General features: G+C 54.2%; 1 long non-coding RNA gene across 1 annotated transcript; it reads right to left on the bottom strand.

The window, feature by feature from the left end:
* Positions 1 to 11,519: 11,519 nt before the first annotated feature.
* Positions 11,520 to 19,094, bottom strand: LOC144333522 (uncharacterized). Its single transcript, XR_013402230.1, has 2 exons — positions 15,129 to 19,094; positions 11,520 to 14,857 (listed from the first exon to the last, which is right to left on the bottom strand). It is a non-coding gene; the product is annotated as an uncharacterized LOC144333522 (long non-coding RNA).
* Between the last annotated feature and the right edge of the window lie 3,257 nt (positions 19,095 to 22,351).

The raw sequence follows: 22,351 nt of genomic DNA, 5'->3' as shown, positions 1-22,351 counted from the left end.
GGAGCAGATCATCTGAGGTCTGGAGTTCAATACCAGCCTGGCCAACATGGTGAAACCCTGTCTCTACTCAAAAGACAAAAAAAGTAGCCGGGTGTGGTGGCGTGTGCCTGTAGTCCCAGCTACTTTGGAAAATGAGGCAGGAGGCTTGCTTGAACCCGGGAGGTGGAGGTTGCAGTGAGCCGAGATCTCACCATTGCACTCCAGCCTGGGTGACAGAGTGAGACTCTGTCTCAAAAATAATAAATACATAAAACTAAATAAATAAAATGGGAGGACAGAAGGCAGAAGACAGGCAGGGCCCCGGAAGGTGGGTGGCAGCCACCCGAGGACAGAGTCTGCAGCCCAGGAGCCTGAGCCCAGGGCTTAGGCCCTGCATGTCTGAGGGACTGCAGGGATTTTCAGCTCCTGAGCCAGCTCCTCCTTTCTTCCCCTTCTCTCCGAGATCCCCTTTTATGTGTGTGTGTTTGTGTGTCTGTGTGTATTGTGTGTGCGTATGTCTGTGTCTCTCTGTGTGTGCTTGTCATTGTGAGCTAAACTGTGTGCCCAAGAGGCCAAGTGTTCAACTGTGTCTGCACAGATGGCGGCAGCAGGTTTTGTCTTTGGAAGATGTATGTGTGGGTGGAGCCCTGTGTGATTGAGCCCACATTCGCGGATGTGTCCCCTGCTTGTGCATGGCTGTCACCAGGAACCTGTCTGGGTCTGAGAATGCTGGAGCTCAGCCTGCCAGTAAGCCGAGAGTAGGCCACAACCTGTCACTGGAACTTTCTGGATCTTGGTTCACTCAATAGTATCTAGGTGTCCGTGGTCTAGAAGGACCAGTACCCAAACCCTGAGTCTTGTACACATCTTGCTGTTGGCAGGTGTCAGGGCCCCTGGGTGCCTGTGTGTGCTGCTTGGGGGAAAGCTAGGTCCTCCCTTCCTGTTTCTCATGTGTACGCGTTCCTTGTGTTCCAGCTGCATTTGCAGAGCACGCACTGTGCATGCTTCTGGGGTAAGGAGTTGCACATCCTCGTTCATGAACATCTCACGAGTATACTTGTGGCTCTCTAGTTACTTGGCCAGGTCATCTTCCCGTGCACAGGCAGGCTTGCATAAAAGCAAAGAGCTAAAGGCCGGGCGCGGTGGCTCACGCCTGTAATCCCAGCACTTTGGGAGGCTGAGGCGAGTGGATCACAAGGTCAGGAGATCGCAACCATCCTGGCTCACACAGTGAAACCCCATCTCTACTAAAAATACAAAAAAATTAGCCGGGCGTGGTGGCGGGCACCTGTAGTCCCAGCTACTCAGGAGGCTGAGGCAGGAGAATGGTGTGAACCCAGGAGGCGGAGCTTGCAGTGAGCCGCAATCACACCACTGCACTCCAGCCTGGGCAACACAGCGAGACTCCGTCTCAAAAAGAAAATAAAAGAGCAAAGAGCTGGGAGTCAGACATGTTTGAGTTCAAGTTCAGGCTTCGTCTAGCTGTGTGATTCTAGACAAATGATTTAACTTCAGCCTCAGTCTCCTCATCTGCTGAATGGGGAGAATAAGTACCTACCTCCTAGGCTGTTGTGAGAAGTAAATGAGACGAGGGACAGAAAGCCTTGAGTATGGTAACAGGCACACAGAGGCAAGTAATACATGATGGTGGTTACTGGTGCATTTCTGGCTTCGAGCTGGGCCTCTGGGCTGTTTCCTGTCCCCATATCTCTGTGTCCTGTGACCCATGACACATGGCAGAGTGTGTCATTCTAAACCCTGCCTCAGCTTTAGAATGGCTGCAAGCAGTTCCCCGCAGCCTGCTAAGAATACTTTATGACACCTGGGCTGCAAAGCCTCTGGCTTCCTATAGACGCAAATCCACATACAGGTGGTCTGATTTTCCAAATCCCAAGTCAGAACACCTGGACCCACCAGGGAACTGTATTTACGGGACGGAAGCAGCGAGCTGTTTGCAGTGAGTCTTTGCCAGACTCCCCAGTTTTTGGCCTTGGTGCATTTGGCCACCTGGGGGAGCCCATGTGCCCTTCGGTCAGAGGGTAGAGGGGCCGTGTGTGAGGGGAGGGATGCCAGGAGTCCAGAGGGGTTTGCAGGCTGAGGGGCCATCCCTTCTGGAGTCAGGCCAGGAGTTAACCCACCTGCTGCCAGCCCAAAGCTCTGGGTGGAGATGCCCAGGGTGGCGTACGGTTGAGGAGATTCGTCCTCCTTAGGACCAGTGGCAGCAGACAGAACACGGTGTTCCGTGCAAATGGCCGAGGCCTTCCAAACGTGCCCGCCCCTTGCTCGGAAGAGTAATGCGCTCAGCTGTGTGGGAATGTGTACGGCTGCTCGGGTCACTGGGACTCCCAGATCAGCCCAAATGCCTGCTGACCTATGAAGCCCTCTGCAAACCTCTCATTGTGGCTGAAAGCACTGGTGCCAGAGTCCACTGGGCAAAGCTCAGCCCCCACAGCGTGCAGCAGCTACCTGGACGTGTGCCTGTAAGTCCTCACAGGACCTGGAGGCCAATTCCACGGTACCAAACTCACTTTACACTTGAGGAAACCAAGGCCATCCAGCTGGTACACAGTGAGGCCTCTTTGCACCCAGGGTGCCCTATGCCAGCGCTCGTTCCCAGCCTCCTCAATTCCACTCTCAGAGGCAGAGTGCTAGCCCAAGGCCCAGGTAGAAAGAGGGGCCTGCGGTGAGGACAGGAGGGCAGAGAGGCAGGCCCGGAGAAAAGGGCACCCATGGAGCGGAGAAGAGGAGGGCTCAAAAGACATGGACATGGAGCCAGGTAGGTGTGTGGTCGGTTGGGTTGGCTGGACCGGACTCTGCAGAAGATCCTTGGAACAGCCGCAGAAGGCCAGGAACAAGGAAGGGAGGAGGAGGTGCACATGGGGTGTGGGCATCTCTTTCAAGAAGGTGGCTGCGGGGCCGGGCTTGGTGGCTCACGCCTATAATCCCAGCACTTTGGGAGGCCGAGGTGGGCGGATCACTTGAGGTCAGGAGTTTGAGACCAGCCTGGCCAACATGGCGAAACCCATCTCTAGTGAAAATACCAAAAAAATTAGCTGGGCGTGGTGGTGGGTGCCTGTAATCCCAGCTACTTGGAGGCTGAGGCAGGAGAATCACTTGAACCCGGGAAGTGGAGGTTGCAGTGAGCCGGGATCTCGCCACTGCACTCCAGCCTAGGCAACAGAGCAAAACTCCATCTGAAAAAAAATATAAATATACACACACACACACACACACACACACACACATATATGTATATGGAGGCTGTGAAGTCAGGGAAGCAGGAGGGAGGTGGGCTGGAGCATCTCGTGTGAACACAGGAGGGACAAATGGAGTGGGCGCCAGCACAGTGGTGGAGCCTGGCTGGTAGGGGTCAGTCACACCTCTGTTTCCTCACTGAGGATTGGGATTGGGAGCCGTTTGCCGGTGAGAGGCAGGAAGTGGGATGCCTTGGGGCGGGGGGCGGGGGGCGGGCCCTCTTGTCCCTGCTGGTTGGGAGGAGGAGGAGCCTAAGAGGAAGGGTGGGGAAGGGGAGGGAGCAGGGATTTCCTAGTGGCCCAGGGTTGGAGGGACTTGGAAGTGAGAACCCTGGTGGGGGCTTCAGTGCCCAGAGTCAGTCCCTCAGGAAGGGCCATGCCTTTCAGGGACCAGGTTCTAGGGTCCCAAGGATGGGCCAGACCTTCTAGACCCAGCCTCCCAGATCTGAGGCTCCTCCCCCCATGCCTCCTTCCTCCAAGGCTCTGACCAAGCTCTTAGGGGAGATTTCAAGGACCCTCAAGCACCAGGGCTCAGTGATTTTGGTGGAAAACAAGGTCTGCCGTGAAATCAGAACGTCGGTTCCTGCCCAGGGTCTGAAAGGGCTTTCAGACTGTCAGGTGGGGCCTGGGCTAGGGTGATTTTGGTGCCTCCAGCAGACCAGAGGGAAGCAGCTTGCTGGTGGGCCCTCCCTCCCCATCTGTCCTCAGGCCAGGACCCTCCCTTTCAGGCCTCCTGTTTTTCCTGACCCTTTCCCTGAATGTTCCCAGGTTCACCTGAGCTTCATGGTGTGCACGGGGTGCTCTGGACCCATCTCGTTCCACTCAGCCCTGAGCCAGGTGCCCCTGCCGTGCACTCCTAGGGGAGCTGGGCCTGAGGGCGGCCCTGCCTGCTGATATTGGGAAGCCCCTCCCTGGCCGTGCAGCCCGGGGACAGATGGCCCACTCCCACACTGTCTGCTCCTCAGTAAACCCCCGTGGGGGCCCCTCGGCTCCTCCTTGTGGCCTCCCCAGTCTCCCCCTCACATTCTGAGAAGCAGTGAGCTGAAAGAGACAACATCTGGGGCTCCCCAGGGCCCCCGTGGCCCAGCTGTCTGCCACCCACAGCCTCAGGGGACTGCTACCCACCCAGTACTGGAGTCACCCTGCTCAGCATCCTTCGAGGCAGGGTCCCAAGCTTAGCTCCCTCCCGGCCTAGGATCTTTCCCGGGCGCAGTGGCTCACGGCTGTAATCCCTGCACTTTAGGGGGCCTAGGCGGGTGGATTACCTGATGTCAGGAGTTTGAGACCAGCCTGGCCAACATGATTAAACCCCGTCTCTACTAAAAATACAAAAAATTAGCCGGACATGGTGGCGGGCACTTGTAATCTCAGCTACTCAGAAGGCTGAGGCAGAAGAATGGCTTGAATCCAGGAGGCGGAGGTTGCTGTGAACCAAGATCGCACCACTGCACTCCAGCCTGGTCGAGAGAGTGAGACTCCGTCTCGACAAAAAAAAAAAAAAAAAAAAAAAAAACAGCTCTGTGGGCCTGGTTCACCACCCTGCAGTGGTCCCTGTGATGGAGGCGGGGGAGGGATTCCCAGCCAGCTCCTCAAAGGTCGGCCCACATCAGCCCCTAGACACACAGGGCCATCTCAGCCCCAGACTGAAAGTCTGCCCTGAGCCTGGGGAAACAGACCTCACTGCCGGTCTGTGGGATGACTCCACTCAGGACAGGAGCGATTTCAGGAAAGGCAGAATGCTGTGAGTTCCCTCGGGCAGGGGCCGAGGGCTTGCGGCGGCTCCGAGGAGAGAGGGCCGACTGCTCAGCTGGGTCCTGCCCCACAGGTTAGCGCTGCTATGTTCCATCAGGTGCCCAGCCCACTCCTCTCTTGAGGACACCCAGGGACCCCGCCATGAGCACTCTTTTCGGCATCTGGGTGTGGCTGGCCCTTGTCAGTAGAAAAGGAACAAACAATTGAGTGATTTGCATATGGGGCCGTTTGCATTTCGCACCCAGGCTCTGGTCCTGACCTCTGGTCCTGCCCGCTCAGCTCAGCTGGCTCAGGTGGCCCACGCTCTCAGAGGCAGAAAAATTACATGCTGGCTGGCAGAGCTGGGACCGAGCAGTGGGGGCCGGCTGGCAGAGTGACCTGTCCCAGGCTCTCCAGCCAGTGAGGACCGGCGGACTCTGTTCTGGGACCCCAGGGCTCTTTCAGGACACACAGCCTGCCTTGGGCGGGACTGCAGGTGTGTTCCAGGGCGCTCCCTGAGGCCTGGGATGGTAGCCAGGGGTCTCCAGCCAGACAGCTTGGCCTAGGAGGCAGTTCCTCAGACCAGCCACTGCTACAAGCCACAATTCCTGCAGGAAGGAGGGCGAGGTGGGCGCCTGCCTGCCTCTGCTTGGAGTCAGCAGTGCAGGTCTGGGTGTGGGGCCAACTCTCCTTGGCACATCTAGGCCGGCGCTTTCTCAGGCCCGACCAGCCTTTGTGGTGTGGGAGCTGAGCTGGTATCTTCCTGGAGCTGGGCTGAGCCGGCCACCTTCTGCTGGGACATAGTTGGTGTCCGCTGACCTGACAGGCCTTGGGAGCCTTTGGGCAGTAAACCCTCCTCCTAGAGTCTTCCTTTCCTTTTCAGTGTGGGGCAAATTTTATCTTCCTTTGACTTCCAGCACAGACAGAGGGGTTTCCTGTCTGTCACAATGATCCCCAGTGGGACTCAGCAGGGAGCAATGGCCCTGACCCACCCCATCCCCTCCCATTCCCCTCCACCCAACCCTGCCTGAGCCTCTGTGGCCACCAGGTGGTTTTGTTGAGGGACGTTGCCACAAAACCCCTTCAGGCGAGGAAAACCTCTGTGGTTTTCCAGAGGCCCCAGTTCCTTCCTGGGATAGTCTGGACCTCACTCCTCCTGCCTTTGGACTACAAGTTCAGGTCAAGCCTGGTCTTAGCCAGAGCCTCCTCCCTGCCCTTCATCAGATCTGCAACCTGTGTGGCCGGGGCGGTGCCTCACGCCTGTAATCCCAGCGCTTTGGGAAGCCAAGGCGGGTGGATCACCTGAGGTCAGGAGTTCAAGACTAGCCTGGCCAACATGGTGAAACCCTGTCTCTACTAAAACTACAAAAATTACCAGGCATGGTGGCGGGCGCCTGTAATTCCAGCTACTTGGGAGGCTGAGGCAGGAGAATCACTTGAACCTGGGAGGCGGAGGTTGCAGTGAGCTGAGATGGCATCATTGCACTTTGGCCTGGGCAACAAGAGCGAAACTCTGTCTCAAAAAAAAAAAAAAAAAAAAATCTGCAACCTGTGGGCTGGGGTGAGAAGGGTCAATCTGACCTGGCCCCTCATGGTAGAGGGGACCAGGAAGACCCAGAGTCCGGTCTGCCAGCCACCAGCCTGCGGCAGTTCCCTACCTCCTTGCCCTCGGGAGTCAGTCAGCAAACACTTATTAACCCAGAACTGTGTGTACACAACTACCTCATGCCTGTGCGACTCTGTGGGCCAGCAAAGCTGAGCCACAGTGCCTGGAAGCCCTGGGGCCCAGGGACTCCTCCACCCACAGTCAGACACCTGCTGATTACCTGGTTATGGTCTCTCAGCTTGGGGTCTCTCAGCTTGGGGACTAGGAGACCCCCAATGCCAGGTCTTGCTCGCTGAGAAAACCAAGCAAGGGGCACACTCTGGCATCTTCTTCCCCCACAACGAGACTGCTGGCCCCTTGAACAGGTTCCACCTAGGAGGGCCTGGGGCTGCCCTCTTCCAGGGTATGGTACCATTGCCATACAAAGCAAGGAGCCCCATGCTTTACTAAAACTCTGGAAGTTAAAGTTCTATCTCTGCCGCACAAAGGACCAGCCTGGGGCTCAGAGAGATGCAACCATGGCGTAATGCTGAAATAAGCCCTCGTGGGGCAGGCTATGTGGACAGCAGCACGAAGTACACCCCGAGGGGTGACATGCCCCACTCCATTTCTGTGCCGTTCAGGACAGCCCTAGAAAACTGAGTTCACTGCAGAGGCCCACTGCTTAAAAGAATTCTGCAGCCTGAGGCTAGGAGTAGTGGCTCAGGCCTGTAATCCCAACGCTTTGGGAGGCTGAGGCGGGCAGATCACGAGGTCAGGAGATCGAGACCATCCTGGCTAACACCTTAAAACCCCATCTCTACTAAAAATACAAAAGCAAAAAAAATTAGCCGGGTGTGGTGGTGGGCGCCTGTAGTCCCAGCTAATCGGGGAGCTGAGGCAGGAGAATGGCGTGAACCCGGGAGGTGGAGCTTGCAGTGAGCCGAGATCATGCCACTACACTCCAGCCTGGGCGACAGAGCGAGACTGCATCTCAAAAAAACAAAACAAAACAAAACTCTGCAACCTGCATGTGGTAGAGGGGTGGGAAGGATGAAGAATATTCTGGAAACCCTGTCTGTCATATGTGGGATGGTGTGAAAAGCTGGTGCTGTACTGCCCAGAGTAGATGACTGCAAGGTGGCACCATGGCTAACATTCAGTATTGCTTCATCAGTCATTCGACAGCATAAGCATTGGACACTGCTACATCCCAGCTCTGTGTGAGGTGGTGGGATGCAGCGGGGAGCAAACCACCCTGTAACTCTGCTTTCATAGAACACACAGTCAGAACAAGGACCATGAGGACAGATGCTGAAGAAGGAAAATTTTAATTCCATATGAGACAGAACACACTCGGCGGGTGTGGTGGCTCACACCCATAATCCCAGCACTCTACCAAGGCAGAAGGATCACTTGAGACTAGGAGTTCAAGACTGGCCTGGGCAACATGGCAAAACCCTGCCTCTACTAAAAATACAGAAATCAGTTGGGCATGGTGGCACACACCTATAGTCCCAGCTACTTTGGGGTGGAGGTGGGGGATTGAGGCAGTAGGATCACTCCAGCCCAGGAAGTCGAGGCTGCAGTGAGCCATGATCATGCCACTGCAATCCAGCCTGGGTGACAAAGAGAGACCCCATCTCAAAAACAAGAAACAAAACAAAAGCATACCAAGGTAGCGAGTTCCCCACCGCTGGAAGCAATCCAGGAAGCAGTAGAAGAGGTTTCTGCTTTGGGTAGTTGGGTTGAATGAGATGACCACTAAGGTCCCTTTGAACCCGAGGTTTGGCCATTTTATCAGCATCTGGATTGCGAAGTGTCTGATGTTTCTGAGTGTCCATTTCCCCATCTACTGTCTACAGATTCCTGAGACCTCCCCCAGTATGGAAAGAGAATCTTAAAACTGAAAAGTCTATACACTGATGTATTAACTGGATTCTCTACTTCAGCTCTGGGATCCTAGTGTACTGCAGAAGACTGGGTCTCGAACGGGGGGGCTTGAATCCTACCCATTCCCACTGAATCAGAATGGGGCAAGTTGGGCTGGGGCCAATGGAGCTCTGAGGCAGGAGGTGACTTTCCCAGTGTCAGGTGGTAAGGGTAGTGGCTGGGAGGAAGGCAGTTTAGAGATGCATGTCCCTTGACCAAGGTCGGAAGGCAATTTAGAGATGGATGTCCCTTGACCGAGGGACTAAGGACGGACCCCGGAGAGCCGAGTATCAAGGGGCTGTGTAAGAAAAGATGGGAGTCACAGAGCCAGCTGGCAGCCAGACCCAGCAGGCTCTTCCCGTCAGCCCGGTGGGGGTAGTGCTGGCGGTGCTGGCATGCCAAGGCCTCCTGGACCAGAGTTAACTTTCGGAATCAGCCTCAACCTATACTCCCTGAAATCAGACCAATTCAAGATGCACTGGAGTGAGCACAGTTCTTACTGGAGCCCCATTTAAAAATATCCTGGCCAGGCGCGGTGGCTCATGCCTGTAATCCCAGCACTTTGGGAGGCCAAGGCAGGCGGATCACCTGAGGTCAGGAGTTCGAGACCAGCCTGGCCAACATGGCGAAACCCCATTTCTACTAAAAATACAAAAATGCCAGGCGCAGTGGCTCACACCTGTAATCTCAACACTTTGGGAGGCTGAGGCGGGCGGATCACCTGAAGTCAGGTGGTCGAGACCAGCCTGACCAACATGGAGAAACCCCATCTCTACTAAAAATACAAAATTAGCTGGGTTGGTGGCATGTAGCTATAATCCTGGCTACTCGGGAGGCTGAGGCAGGAGAATTGCTTGAACCTGGGAGGTGGAGGTTGTGGTGGGCCAAGATTGAGCCATTGTGCTCCAGCCTGGGCAGCAAGAGCGAAACTCTGTCTCAAAACAAACAAACAACAACAACAACAAAAACAAAAATTAGCCAGGTGTGTTTCAAAAAACAACAGCACAAAAACAAAAATTAGCCGAGTGTAGTGGCAGGCGCTTGTAATCCCAGCTACTCGGGAAGCTGAGGCAGGACAATGGCTTGAACCCAGGAGGCAGAGGTTGTAGTGAGCTGAGACCGCTACATTGCACTTCAGCCTGGGTGACAGAGTGAGACTCTGTCTCAAAAAAAAAAAAGCAGCCACAAAATGACAAAATACATATCCCATGGGGAACCCTCCCTGTCAGAGATTCAAATCTGCTTTAAAGGCTGTCACCTTGGAGAAATGACACTGGCCTGAGAAGCTAGGGCAGTTCGGGGGTCTGAGTAGGCACCCCAGGGGATCAGGGCTGGGGTGTGCTGACCGGGCTCTGGACAGTGGGGGTGCCCCTGAGGTCACTGTCCTAGGCCCGGAGAGCGAGTGCAGGGACCATGGAGCCTTGCTTTGCTGTGGGAGGCAGCTATGCTGTGTCTCCCAGGTTTTTTCTTTTCTTTCTTTACCTTTCCTTTCTTTCCCTCCCTCCCTCCTTTTCTTTCTTTCTTTCTCTCTTATTTTTGAGATAGGGTCTTGTTTTGTTGGTTAGGCTGGAGTGTAGGGGTGTGATCTCGGCTCTCTACAGCCTTGAACTCCTAGGCTCAGGTGATTCTCCCGCCTCAGCATCCAGAGTAGCTGGGATCACAGGCGCGCACTGTCACACCTGGCTAATTTTTTCTGTAGAGACGGGGTCTCACCGTGTTGGCCAGGTTGGTCTCAAACTCCTGGGCTCAAGCAATCTGCCCCCTTCAACCTCTCAAAGTGCTGGGATTACAGGGCGGGAGCCCGGCGTTGTTGGCTGTTTTGCTTTCAGCGCTCATGGAAGGCTAGCACCTGCGGCAGGCCTGGGAACAGAGGGAGCTGCATTTCCAGAGACGCAGCTCCTCCACTTCCCACCCCAGGCCGTCCCTCCCATGAGTCACCCTGTTATCCCCCCCACCGCCAAATATAGCTCCCAAGGCCTGCCGGAAACAAAGGGAGTAGCATCGTGCCTGGTGCTGGGTGGGGGGCAGTGCGGGAGGCGCACCCTGAGGCTAGGGGCCTGCCAGCCCACCCCCTTCCTGTCCCGGGGCTGGGGTCTCTGCTGTACCTCTAATCTCACAGGGTCTCCTGCAAACACAGGGGGAATTTGGGGAAACATCCCGTAGAGAAGCAGTGGCCACTTCCTCCTAGGGGATGTGGACCACTCCAGGGGACAAAGAGCAGGCGGGGGTCCTTTCCTCCCCAAGATGAGGCCAGGATCCTGTTGGGCAGGGGCTCTGCTTCTGCGATCACCCAGGGTGTGTCCGGCCCGGGCCCTCCCCAGCAGCCTCTAGGGCGCCGCCCGGGCACTCAGAGCCACCACATAAGGAAATGTTTGTGCCTCGGGGGCTGGGCAGTGGCTCCACACGCGTCCTCCCTCCCTCTCTCCCCGCCCAGGCTGCCTCCCAGATGGCCTGGTCTGGGGCAGTTGGACCCAGGAGGAACCGCCCTGAGGCCAGGGGTGGGGAATCGGCCCAGCCTCCAATTCACCTCAGGCTTCATCTGAGGACAAGGCAGGAAGAGGGCCGGATGTGGGGCGTGAGGGCCACACTCGGTGGTCCTCCTGCTGCGCCGCCTCAGGGGACACCCTGCCTGGCTTTGCTTGTGCTGGCCGGAAATCTCCCCTTACTCCTCAGCAACACAAGCTGCCTGTGCAGCAGGAGGGAGGGTAGGACACATCGGAGACCACCGGGCTCGGCGATTGGGCTTTGAGATCTTGGAGCTACCACACCCAGGAGACTAGGAGTTGGGGGTGGCTGGGAGGGATCTACTCCATGAAGAGCTCCCACCCGCCCGGCCCAGTGTTTCCCCTGGGAGCCCAGGGCAGCCTTACTTCTCGGGGTTTTAACTAGGCATCCTGACTCCCCGCAGCCACCGCTTACATGGGAAACATTTTATAACCTGCTTTCTGGCGGGCAATGCCAGGCTCCCATGGGCTACCTTCCTTCTGAAGTTTTCCATTCAATTATTTACACGAGCCCACAGACCTATGCAGGAAGTCGGCAGGCACAGGAGGGCATTTATTCTTCTGCTGTCTCATTTGTGGAGGGACCTCCCCTTCTCTTGAATGTGGCTCCTTTGGAGGTCAGAGGCTGAGGACGGTGGCATCATCTAAATCCCTGTTGTTTACTCTTGAGGGCCAGAACATTCCCCACTGGGTGTTTCCCAGGCACGGACCCCTTGCCCAGCGCGGCATTCAGAGGGGGCAGCTCCGGCCGTCTGCTCAGGAGTGGGGTGGCATGGAGAGCTGCCTCTGGAGCCCTGTGCTGAAGGAGAGGACCCTTGAGGGAGAAGGACATCACCCAGGTCGTGGGGCCTTTGGAGAAAGTAGGAAACCTGCCTGTTCTACAGGAGATGAGACCACCTCACCTACTTCGAAGGATGCCCTTGTTTAGAGCAGATCTCACAATTGGTGCCCTGAGGGCTCCAGGCCTTGGCCCTGCTGGTAGATTAAAGTGGCACAACCTGCCCTGATGCCTGAGTGTCACAGCAACAACAGCTACATGGCTAGACACCGGCCCCTTCACCCCACCTTCCAGGGGAGCACAGCTCCCCAGATATGGTGCTGAGGGAGGTCAGTGGGATGGCCCCACCATGGCCTCCCTGCAGACTGCTCTGCACTGAGGACTGTCCCCATCCCCTTCCGAGGAGGGTCTCAACTGGTGTCCCAGAGAGTGCAGTCAACTCCCTGTTACTCCCAGAAGCAGGGCCTGGGGGCCATGCTCAGGACTGGGAAAGAGGAAGGCAGTGCCTGGCAAGGTCACTCCCTTGGTGGGGAGAAGGGCCTGCCACCACCCAATCCCCACCTTCTCTGTTTTAATTCAAGATGCACGGGGCTGGGTGGGGGGAGGGGTGAAGGCAGGCCCAGGTGCAGACTTTCTGCATCACTGCATCTAGTGGAAAGAAGCTGTTTGTCTGCTTCTGGACCCTCGTGTCCTGGGACTTGGGTCTCTATGTTCCTTACAGGCAGGAACTGCTCCACGGCTCTATCTCTAGTCCAGACACAGGCCTAACAGAGCATGTGCTCAGAAAGTATCTTTTGGGGCCGGCGGCGGTGGCTCAAGCCTGTAATCCCAGCACTTTGGGAGGCCGAGACGGGCGGATCACGAGGTCAGGAGATCGAGACCATCCTGGCTAACACGGTGAAACCCCGTCTCTACTAAAAAATACAAAAAACTAGCCGGGCGAGGTGGCGGGCGCCTGTAGTCCCAGCTACTCGGGAGGCTGAGGCAGGAGAATGGCGTAAACCCGGGAGGCGGAGCTTGCAGTGAGCCGAGATCGCGCCACTGCACTCCAGCCTGGGTGACAGAGCCAGACTCCGTCTCAAAAAAAAAAAAGAAAAAAAAGAAAAAAAAAGAAACTATCTTTTGGGTGACAGAAAAAAAGCCTTCATTTCCATTTCAGATAAAGATCTGGTCTGGGCTGGGCGCGGTGGCACACGCCTGTAATCCTAGCGCTTTGGGAGGCTGAGGCGGGAGTATCACCTGAGGTCAGGAGTTCAAGACCAGCCTGGCCAACAAAACCCCGTCTCCACTAAAAATACGAAAGAACTAGTCAGGCGTGGTAGCATGTGCCTGTAATCCTGAAATTGCGCCTCTGCACTCCAGCCTGGGCAATAAAGCGAGACTCTCTCATTAAAAAAAAAAACAAAAAAAAAACTCTGGCCTAGGACGGGCGCATTGGCTAGTGCCTGTAATCCCAGCACTTTGGGAGGCTGAGGCGGGTGGATCACTTGACGCCAGGAGTTCAAGACCAGCCTGGCCAACATGGTGAAACCACATCTCTACTAAAAACACAAAAATTAGCCAGGTGTGGTGGTGCATGCCTGTAATTCCAGCTGCTCAGCAGGCTGAGGCATGAGAATCGCTTGAACCCAGGTGGTGGAGGTTGCAGTGAGCTGAGATCATACCCCTGCACTCCAGCCTGGGCAAGAGAACAAGGCTCTGTCTCCAAAAAAAGGAAAAAGAAAAAAGATCTGGCCTACAGCAAAACGGCTGTACTGCAAAGTGTGTGAAGTGGCCCCTGCTCCCTCATGAGACATGTTCCAGTAAGCTGGGGACAGACACACTGGGGACCTCGTGGAGAGGGATTCTCGATGGAACCGTAGATACTTCAGGGGAGAGGTTTTCCGTGAACACGACTGGGGAGTATCTGTAACCATAAACACAGGACGGGCCGGGCGCGGTGGCTCACATCTGTAATCCCAAGCACTTTGGGAGGTTGAGGCAGGCGGATCACCTGAGGTCAGGAGTGCATGAACCCAGGAGACACAGGTTGCAGTGAGCCCACACAGTGCCAACTGCACTCCAGCCTGGGCGACAGAGACTCCGTCTCAAAAAAAAAAAAAAAAAAAAAAATCTGAGGTGACTAGGCCGCTGAGGGAGAGACAAGGAGGGCCTCACCAGGGGACCTCAGCAGCCACGCCAGCTCCGATGCTTGCCATCCCGCGTGTCTGGGACAGGTCCTCTGTGCCGCGGCGTCTCCCTCCATTTCCACCAGCAGAGGTACTGTTCTTATGCAGCAGCCTGCCCAGGCCTTTAATGGCAGTGCAGGGCTGGAGCCTGCAGTCCGAGTCCCTCCCCCAAGGAAGAGGCCTGTGCTCCACACAGAAGCCACGAGGAGCAGCAGCCCGCGAAGGTGTCAACAGTGGGGCACACGGGCTCTGCCCCCAGGCCCTAACTGCTTCTCCCCACTGCTCCCTGGGCAGGCCAGGCCCTGCGAGCTCTCACTTCAGAGCCTGCCCAAGTCTTCTGCCCCCTGACCCTCACCAACAGGTCCCCTTTCCCCACGCACTCTCCTCCCCATTACCTGCCTCCTCTGCTTCCACCCAACGTCCTCTCAAATGAGACAGAAGGCCTCCCCAAACAGTCCTGGGCCATTACCCCATTCCCTCTACCCCATGGCCTAGTCTCGGCGCACGGCTTCCTCCAGGCCGCTTCCCCTGTCATTGGCGAGCCATGCGCCTCCTTCACAGCGGCCTCGGGTTGTCCTTAACTGCCTATTTCTAGGCATTTCTCATACTGGTTTCACGCTGAGTCACTATCACCGCGTGCCCCCAAGTGCAAAGTTGGGTCCAGGGCAGGAGCCCAAATATCGGTGAAGAACGAACGAAAGAATGGTTAAAAATTGCTTGGGGTGGCCGGCAGATTACGCTTTGCATGTAAACTGGGCAAGTGCAAATGAATCCAAAACAGGCCGGAAACAGAATCGTGTTCGTGGGCCACAGACAGCGGAAGTGGGGCTTGCACTCGCGGGTCCACGTACATCCCCGGGCCACGCAAACAGCGGCTCCTGTGAACCACCAGATTCCTGAATGCACGTGTCCGTGCACACCTGGACCTGTGCAAACACAAATGCGGACACTGTCGGATCCAAGTACATCCTCGAGGTCGTGCACATACGAAAACGTGGAAACCCGCGGGTTCGTGCATGCCAGAGTTTGGGTGTGCGTGCTAGGGAGTGTAAGTAAGGGTATGTGCACACTTCCGAGGCTGTGCATACACAGAAAGGCGCATGCCTCAGGGTCCTGCACACACAAGGGCGTGCACACCCCCGAGGCCAACCTGCAGACCCTTCTGGAGGAGGCAGAGGCGCCCAATTTCCCCCATACTTGGGCACCGCCGCAGGCTCTAGGCGCCATCTTCGCTCCGCGGGCAGCAGAAGGACCTGCAGACAGCGAAGTCCCGGCGCTTGGGAATTTGTTGTGCCGGCTTCCGGGCGTCCATCACGCGGAAGCCCCGCGCGCCAAGCTCAGGAGATGCGGCGGAGCACGAAATGGCGGGCGAGGGGCGGAGCGAAGGCGGAGCGACCGGGAGCCGCGCCCACTCTCGACTCCAGGCAGGGCGCACCGCCTGCCCCCTTGCGCAGGCGCACAGCACGGCGCGCGTTGCCGCGTTCCTTCCGACGCGCGCTAGGACACAAAGGGCTGGAGGGAAAGCACGGAACGCTGAAAACCTGCGGAGTGGCTCGTGGTCTGGAGCGGCCTGGAGCGGACTCTCAGGGTCGGAGCCGGGCTCGCCGGCACTGCTCTCGGGCGCAGGGTGGGGCGCGACACTGCACTGGTTCGCTCGCCCTCCCTCTCCAGCCGTAGCCGCCTCGCGGGCCGGGATAGACGCCCAGGACGCAGGCGCCGGCGGGCGGGTGGACCAGGCGCCTCCATTTTCCCTCGCACGCTGTAATGGCGGAGCTGGGCGCTCTTCCTCTGGCCGGGGAGGGGGAAACTCATCCGGGGAAGTCCGACGCGCTCGTTCCCCAAACTCTTTCCTTGGTGCGCGTGCTTAAAGCGGGCGGATGAAGCGTTCTGGAAAGTGCCTACACCTTTTGAGATGTGATTCTGAGTTTTTCATGGAAAAAGAAAAGACATACCCTTCCGCAAATTCATCCCCATAGTTTGCAACTTTATACTTCAAATTGGGGTTACGGGATTTGGAGGAGGCAAAAATAAGTTTAAAAATTTCCATTAAAGAGACGTTCCTGTAAAACAATGATCAAGAAAATGTTTAAAAGCAAACCTTAGCCATAAAACTAATACAAGTTATTGGCACAAGTTTATTTTTGAGACGGAGTTTCGCTGTTGTGGCCCAGGCTGGAGTGCAGTGGCATGATCTCGGCTCACTACAACATCCGCCTCCCGCGTTCAAGCAATTCTGCGTCAGTCTCCTTAGGAGCTGGGACTACAGGCGCCCGCCACCACGCCCAGCAAATTTTTGTGTTTTTAGTCGAGAATGGGTTTCACCACGTTGGCCAGGATGGTCTCGATCGATTGACCTCGTGATCTGCCCGCCTCAGCCTCCAAAAGTGCTGGAATTACAGGTGTGAGCCACCACACCCGGCCGGTAGAAATTTTTGAAAGAATGATGGCATTCACTTTCCGTTTGCGATATGCCAGGCCCTGTTTTAAGTGCACTAACTTTCATAACCAGGTGCAGGTGGGGGAACTGACACACAGAGATAAGTACAGAAGTACTTAAAGGACACGAAAGGACAAATAGTCCTTTCCACCTTCCAGTACAGCCACTGTCTGATTTAGTGGCATGGCTCCCGCCAGGGCTCTTCGTTGCGTTAGGAAGTTTGGTTCATGGTTTACATACATACTGGAGCAGTTTTTGCTTCTCCGGGAGAGCTGTGGTTGGGCAAATAGAAAACACTCAGCAGGCTCAGAGGAACCCGTCAACTGCCAGTTTCTCACGGTCTCTGGGAGAGCTAGGTCCTGGCCAGTTGAGGGACCACGTTCAAAGGTTAGAATGTTAGTTATCTGGTGACCCGGGATCCAGAATGCACGTAACTCATGTGATCAGGTCATAGGGTTGGAAAGAAAAGTATCCGTATTCCTCCCTCCCTTTTTTTTTTTTTTTTTCCCTACAGGGTCTCAGTCAGCACATTGGTAGGTCACAATTGCCTGACTTTTAAGTTTCTGCAACTCATTTGAGGATTATGAGGAACGGCATTTTTGCAAGTCAGAATGGGGTCAAGGTAGAAAGCAGAGGGCAGGGATCATTCGTCATTGATACCTGAAGCAGCTGAGACTTTAAGGTTACTAGTCTTGCCCAAATTCATAAACTAATAGTGGAGCAGAGATCCTTTATCCAAGTTGAGGTGTCTGACTTGCAACCTCAGTTTCCAAGTCCTCAGGGTCTATATGATCTTTTAATTGTGTCCATCCTTATTTCTTTTTTTAAAACTTTAACAAGGTGGCGAGGCACAGTGGCTCATGACTGTTATTCCAACACTTTGGGAGACTGAGACGGGTGGATCACTTGAGGTCAAGAGTTCGAGACCACTCTGGCCAACGTGGTGAAACCCCATCTCTACTAAAAAAAATTAGTCGGGTGTGGTGGTGCGCTGCCTGTATTCCTAGCTATTCTAGAGGCTGAGGCAGGAGAATGGCTTGAACGTGGAAGGCAGAGGTTGCAGTGAGCTGACATCGCGCCATTGCACTCCAGTCTGGGCGACAGAACGAGACTCCATCTCAAAAAAACAAACAAAAAAACTTTAACAAGGTAGAGTGGTGTGGTGGCTCTATGCCTGAAATCCCAGTACTTTGGGAGGTCGAGGCAGGCGGACCACTTGAGGCCAGGAGTTCCAGACCAGCCTGGCAAACATGACAAAACCCCATCTCTACTAAAAATACAAAAATTTGCCTGGGGTGGTGGTGTGTGCCTGTAATCCCAGTTACTCAGGAGGCTGAGACAGGAGAATCGCTTGAATCTGGAGATTGCACCAATGCACTCCATCCTGGGCAGCAGGGTGAAACCTTGTCTCAAAAACAAACAAAGAAACAAAAAAACTTTAACAAGGTGGGGACTCCAACACTCAGCAATACTGATAAGTGGTAGGTGCTTGTCTTGCTTGGTGAGAGACTGTCAATCTTAACAGGTCCCTGACTCCTATTAATAAGACTTCGTGAGGCCGGGCGCAGTGGCTCACACCTGTAATCCCGGCACTTTGGGAGGCCGAGGTGGGTGGATCGCCTGAGCTCAGAAGTTCGAGACCAGCCTGGCCAACATAGTGAAACCCCGTCTCTACTAAAAATACAAAAAATTAGCTCGGAGTGGTGGCAGGCGCTTGTAATCCCAGCTATTCGGGAGGCTGAGGCAGGAGAATCACTTGAACCCAGGAGGCAGAGGTTGCAGTGAGCCAAGATCGCACCACTGCACTCCAGGCTGGCAACACAGCGAGACTCCGTCTTAAAAAAAAAAAAAAAGAAAAAGAAAAATGTGCCAGGCGCAGTGGCTCGAGCCTGTAATCCCAGCCCTTTGGGAGGCCGAGACGGGCGGATCACAAGGTCAGGAGATCGAGACCATCCTGGCTAACACGGTGAAACCCCGTCTCTACTAAAAAATACGAAAAAAACTAGCCAGGCGCAGTGGCAGGCGCCTGTAGTCCCAGCTACTCAGGAGGCTGAGGCAGGAGAATGGCGTGAACCCAGGAGGCGGAGCTTGCAGTGAGCTGAGATCCGGCCACTGCAATCCAGCCTGGACGACAGAGCGAGACTCCATCTCAAAAAAAAAAAGAAAAAGAAAAATGTATAATTCAGTCGTTTTCACTGTATTCATAAAGCTAAAAAACCATCATCACTAATTCCAGAACATTTTCATTACCCCTAAGCAAAACCCGTATTCATTAGTAGTCACTCTTCATCTGCCCACCTCCCTCCCAGCTCTTGGCAGCCACTAATCTCCTTTTGTCTCTATGGAGTTTTCTAGTCTGGACATTTCATATAAATGGAATCATTCAATATGTGGTCTTTGTGTCTGACTTCTTTCACTTAGTATAATGTTTTAAAGTTCATCCATGTTGTAGCATATATCATTCCTTTTTATGGCTGAATAATATTCCACTGTATGGATATGCTTCAGAAGACTCTTGAGAGGAAGGTATTTCTATGTGTGATGTGAATGAGTGATTGGCCTTGGTGTGAGAAGTAGTATGCTCTGTATGGTGTTTGAGTTGGACTGCCTAAGCTCTCCCCCTTGCTGGCTGTGTGACCTGAGCAAATCACTTTCTTTTCTTTTTTTTTTTTTTGAGACAGAGTCTCACTCTGTCGCCCAGGTTGGGGTGCAGTGGTACAATCTCAGCTCACTGCAAGCTCCGCCTTCCAGGTTCACGCCATTCCCCTGCCTCAGCCTCCCAAGTAGCTGGGACTACAGGCGCTTGCCACCACGCCCGGCTAATTTTTATATTTTTAGTAGAGATGGGGTTTCACCTTGTTAGCCAGGATGGTCTGGATCTCCTGACCTCAGGTGATCTGCCTGCCTCAGCCTCCCAAAGTGCTGAGATTACAGGCGTGAGCCACCGTGCCCAGCCTTTATTCCCATTTTTCAACTCTTGACAGATGGCTTAATTTTTTTATTTTTTGTAGATACCGGTTTTCACCATGTTGCCCAAGCTGGTCTTGAACTCCTGAGCTCAAGTGATCTGCCCACCCTGTCCTCCCAAAATGCTGGGATTACAGGTATGAGCCACTGTGCCTGGCACATTTTAAAAATGTATATAAATTTTCAACATACAAAAAAGTAGAAGAGTTTGATTCCCCATGTACCTTCAACATTTATTCCCGGCCGGGCACGGTGGCTCAAGCCTGTAATCCCAGCACTTTGGGAGGCCGAGACAGGCGGATCACGAGGTCAGGAGATCGAGACCATCCTGGTTAACACGGTGAAACCCCGTCTCTACTAAAAAATACAAAAAAACTAGCCGGCCGAGGTGGCGGACGCCTGTAGTCCCAGCTACTCGGGAGGCTGAGGCAGGAGAATGGCGTGAACCCGGGAGGCGGAGCTTGCAGTGAGCTGAGATCCGGCCACTGCACTCCAGCCTGGGTGACAGCGCAAGACTCCGTCTCAAAAAAAAAAAAAAAAAAAAAAAAAAAAACATTTATTCCCTTTTTTTTTTTTTTTTTTTTTGAGACAGAGTCTCACTCCGTCCCCCAGGTTGTAGTGCAATGGTGTGATCCCGGCTCACTGCAACCTCTGCCTCCCAGGTTCAAGCAATTCTCCTGCCTCAGCCTCCTGAGTAGCTGGGATTATAGGTGCCTGCCACCATGCCAGGCTAATTTTTGGATTTTTAGTAGAGACAGGATTTCACAATGTTGGCCAGGCTGGTCTCAAACTCCTGACCTCAGGTGATCTGCCTGCCTCAGCCTCCCAAAGTGCTGAGATTACAGGCGTGAGCCACCGTGCCCAGCCTTTATTCCCATTTTTCAACTCTTGACAGATGGCTTTTGTCCCACAGCCATATAGGGGAGGCACACCCAATAGGTAGAAATCATCTTGCAAGGACCTGGGGAAACTGGTTTTGTGGGCAGGTTGAGAAATGTGGGCTTGACGAGGCAGCAGAGGCACTCATTGCGGGCTCTTTGCCCGCTTCCTTCCACTGATATCACATACTCTGGGGACTTTGCACCTGTAGCATGATGATGTCCCCAGACCCTGCCCATCTTCCCTGTAGTGACAGCAGTATCCATCAGGAGCAAGCCAAGGGGTGGGCCAGCCCATACTACAGCACCAGATGCTGTCTGGTAGCCACATTTTATTATTTATTTATTTATTTATTTATTTTATATACAAGGTTTCGCTCTGTCCCCCAGGCTGGAGCACAGTGGTCCAATCATAGGACTACTGGGCTCAAGCGATCATCCCGCCTCAGACTCCTGAGTAGCTAGGACTACAGGTGTGTGCTATCACGCCTGGCTAGTTTAGTTTTGTTTTTTTGGTAGAGGCAGGGTCTCAATATGTTGCCCAGGCTAGTCTCAAACTTCTGGGCTCAAGCAGTCTTCCTGCCTTGGCTTCCCAAAGTGCTGAGAGCTACCACGCCTGGCTAACCTTTTTTATTTTTAACCTTTTTAAAAGAGCAATGATAGTACATGCTAAACAGATTTTTGTTTGTTTGTTTGTTTGAGACAGAGTCTGGCTCTGTTACCCAGGCTGGAGTGCAGTGGCGCGATCTCGGCTCACTGCAACCTCTGCCTCCTAGGTTCAAGAGATTCTCCTGCCTCAGCCTTCCTAGTAGCGGGCATTACAGGTGTGCGCCATACGCGGCTAATTTTTGCTCTTTTTTTTTTTTTTGAGTTGGAATCTTGCTCTGTCCCTAGGCTGGAGTGCAGTGGTGCAATCTCAGCTCACTGCAACTTCCGCCTCCCGGGTTCAAGTGATTCTTCTGCCTTAGTCTCCCGAGTAGCTGGGACTACAGACACATGCCACCACACTCAGCTCATTTTTGTATTATTAGTAGAGAGGGGGTTTCACCATATTGGTCAGGCTGGTCTCGAACTCCTGACCTCGTGATCCGCCCAGCTTGGCCTCCCAAAGTGCTGGGATTACAGGTGTGAGCCATCGCGTCTGGCCAATTTTTGTATTTTTACTAGAGATGAGGTTTCACCATGTTGGCCAGGCTGGCCTCAAACTCCTGGCCTCAAGTGATCTGCCCACCTCAACCTCTCAAAGTCCTGGGATTATGGGTGTGAGCCACCGCACCTGGCCCATTTTATTTTTTTCTTTGAGAAATGTTGGCACCTATATAGGAGTAAAATGAAAGCTAAGCTGTCAATTCTGTGTATGTAACTCATTCATTCTCACAGCCACTCCATAAGGTATTATTATTATCCTTGTTTTAGAGAGGAGGAAACTGAGGTACAGAGAGGTTAAAAAGTTTGCCTTCCGGGCATGGTGGCTCACGCCTGTAATCCCAGCACTTTGGGAGACCGAGGCGGGCTGATCACTAGGTCAGGAGTTCGAGACCAGCCTGGCCAACATAGTGAAACCACCGTCTCTACTAAAGATACAAAAAATTAGCCGGGGTGGTGGTGGGCGCCTGTAATCCCAGCTACTCCGGAGGCTGGGGCAGGAGAATTGCTTGAACCCAGAAGGCGGAGGTTGCAGTGAGCCGAGTTTGCCAATGTACTCCAGCCTGGGCGACAGGGGGAGACTCCGTCTCAAAAAAAAAAAAAAAAAGAAGCTTGCCCAAGGTCACCCAGCTAGTGATCAGCTAAACTGGGGTTTGAACCTTAGTTCCTAAATCCATGCTCAGAACACGACACAAGGGTCATGGAGATTTGTAAATGTTGCACTGTACCCTACCTCTGTCTCCTTTCCAGGGTGGGTTTTTTGACCTCTGGGCTCCCACATCCTCCAGGTGGGGCGGTTCCCCATGCCACCTGCCTGCTCCACCCTCCCCACTCCTGTCTTGCTGTGCTGGAAATGCAACTCCACCCCTTTCTATGTAGTGAATTTAGTTAACATTTCCTAAACTCACTTCCTTGGGTTCTTGGGAGGATTAAGTGATGCACACAAGTGCAGCCAGGGATACTGTTATCATGCATATGGTTTTCATTTCCGG

This window comes from Macaca mulatta, chromosome 12, assembly GCF_049350105.2.
Source record: "Macaca mulatta isolate MMU2019108-1 chromosome 12, T2T-MMU8v2.0, whole genome shotgun sequence".
Taxonomy (NCBI): Eukaryota; Metazoa; Chordata; class Mammalia; order Primates; family Cercopithecidae; genus Macaca; species Macaca mulatta.
The sequence above is the reverse complement of the archived record's forward strand: the minus strand, read 5'-3'. Positions and strand labels throughout refer to the sequence as shown.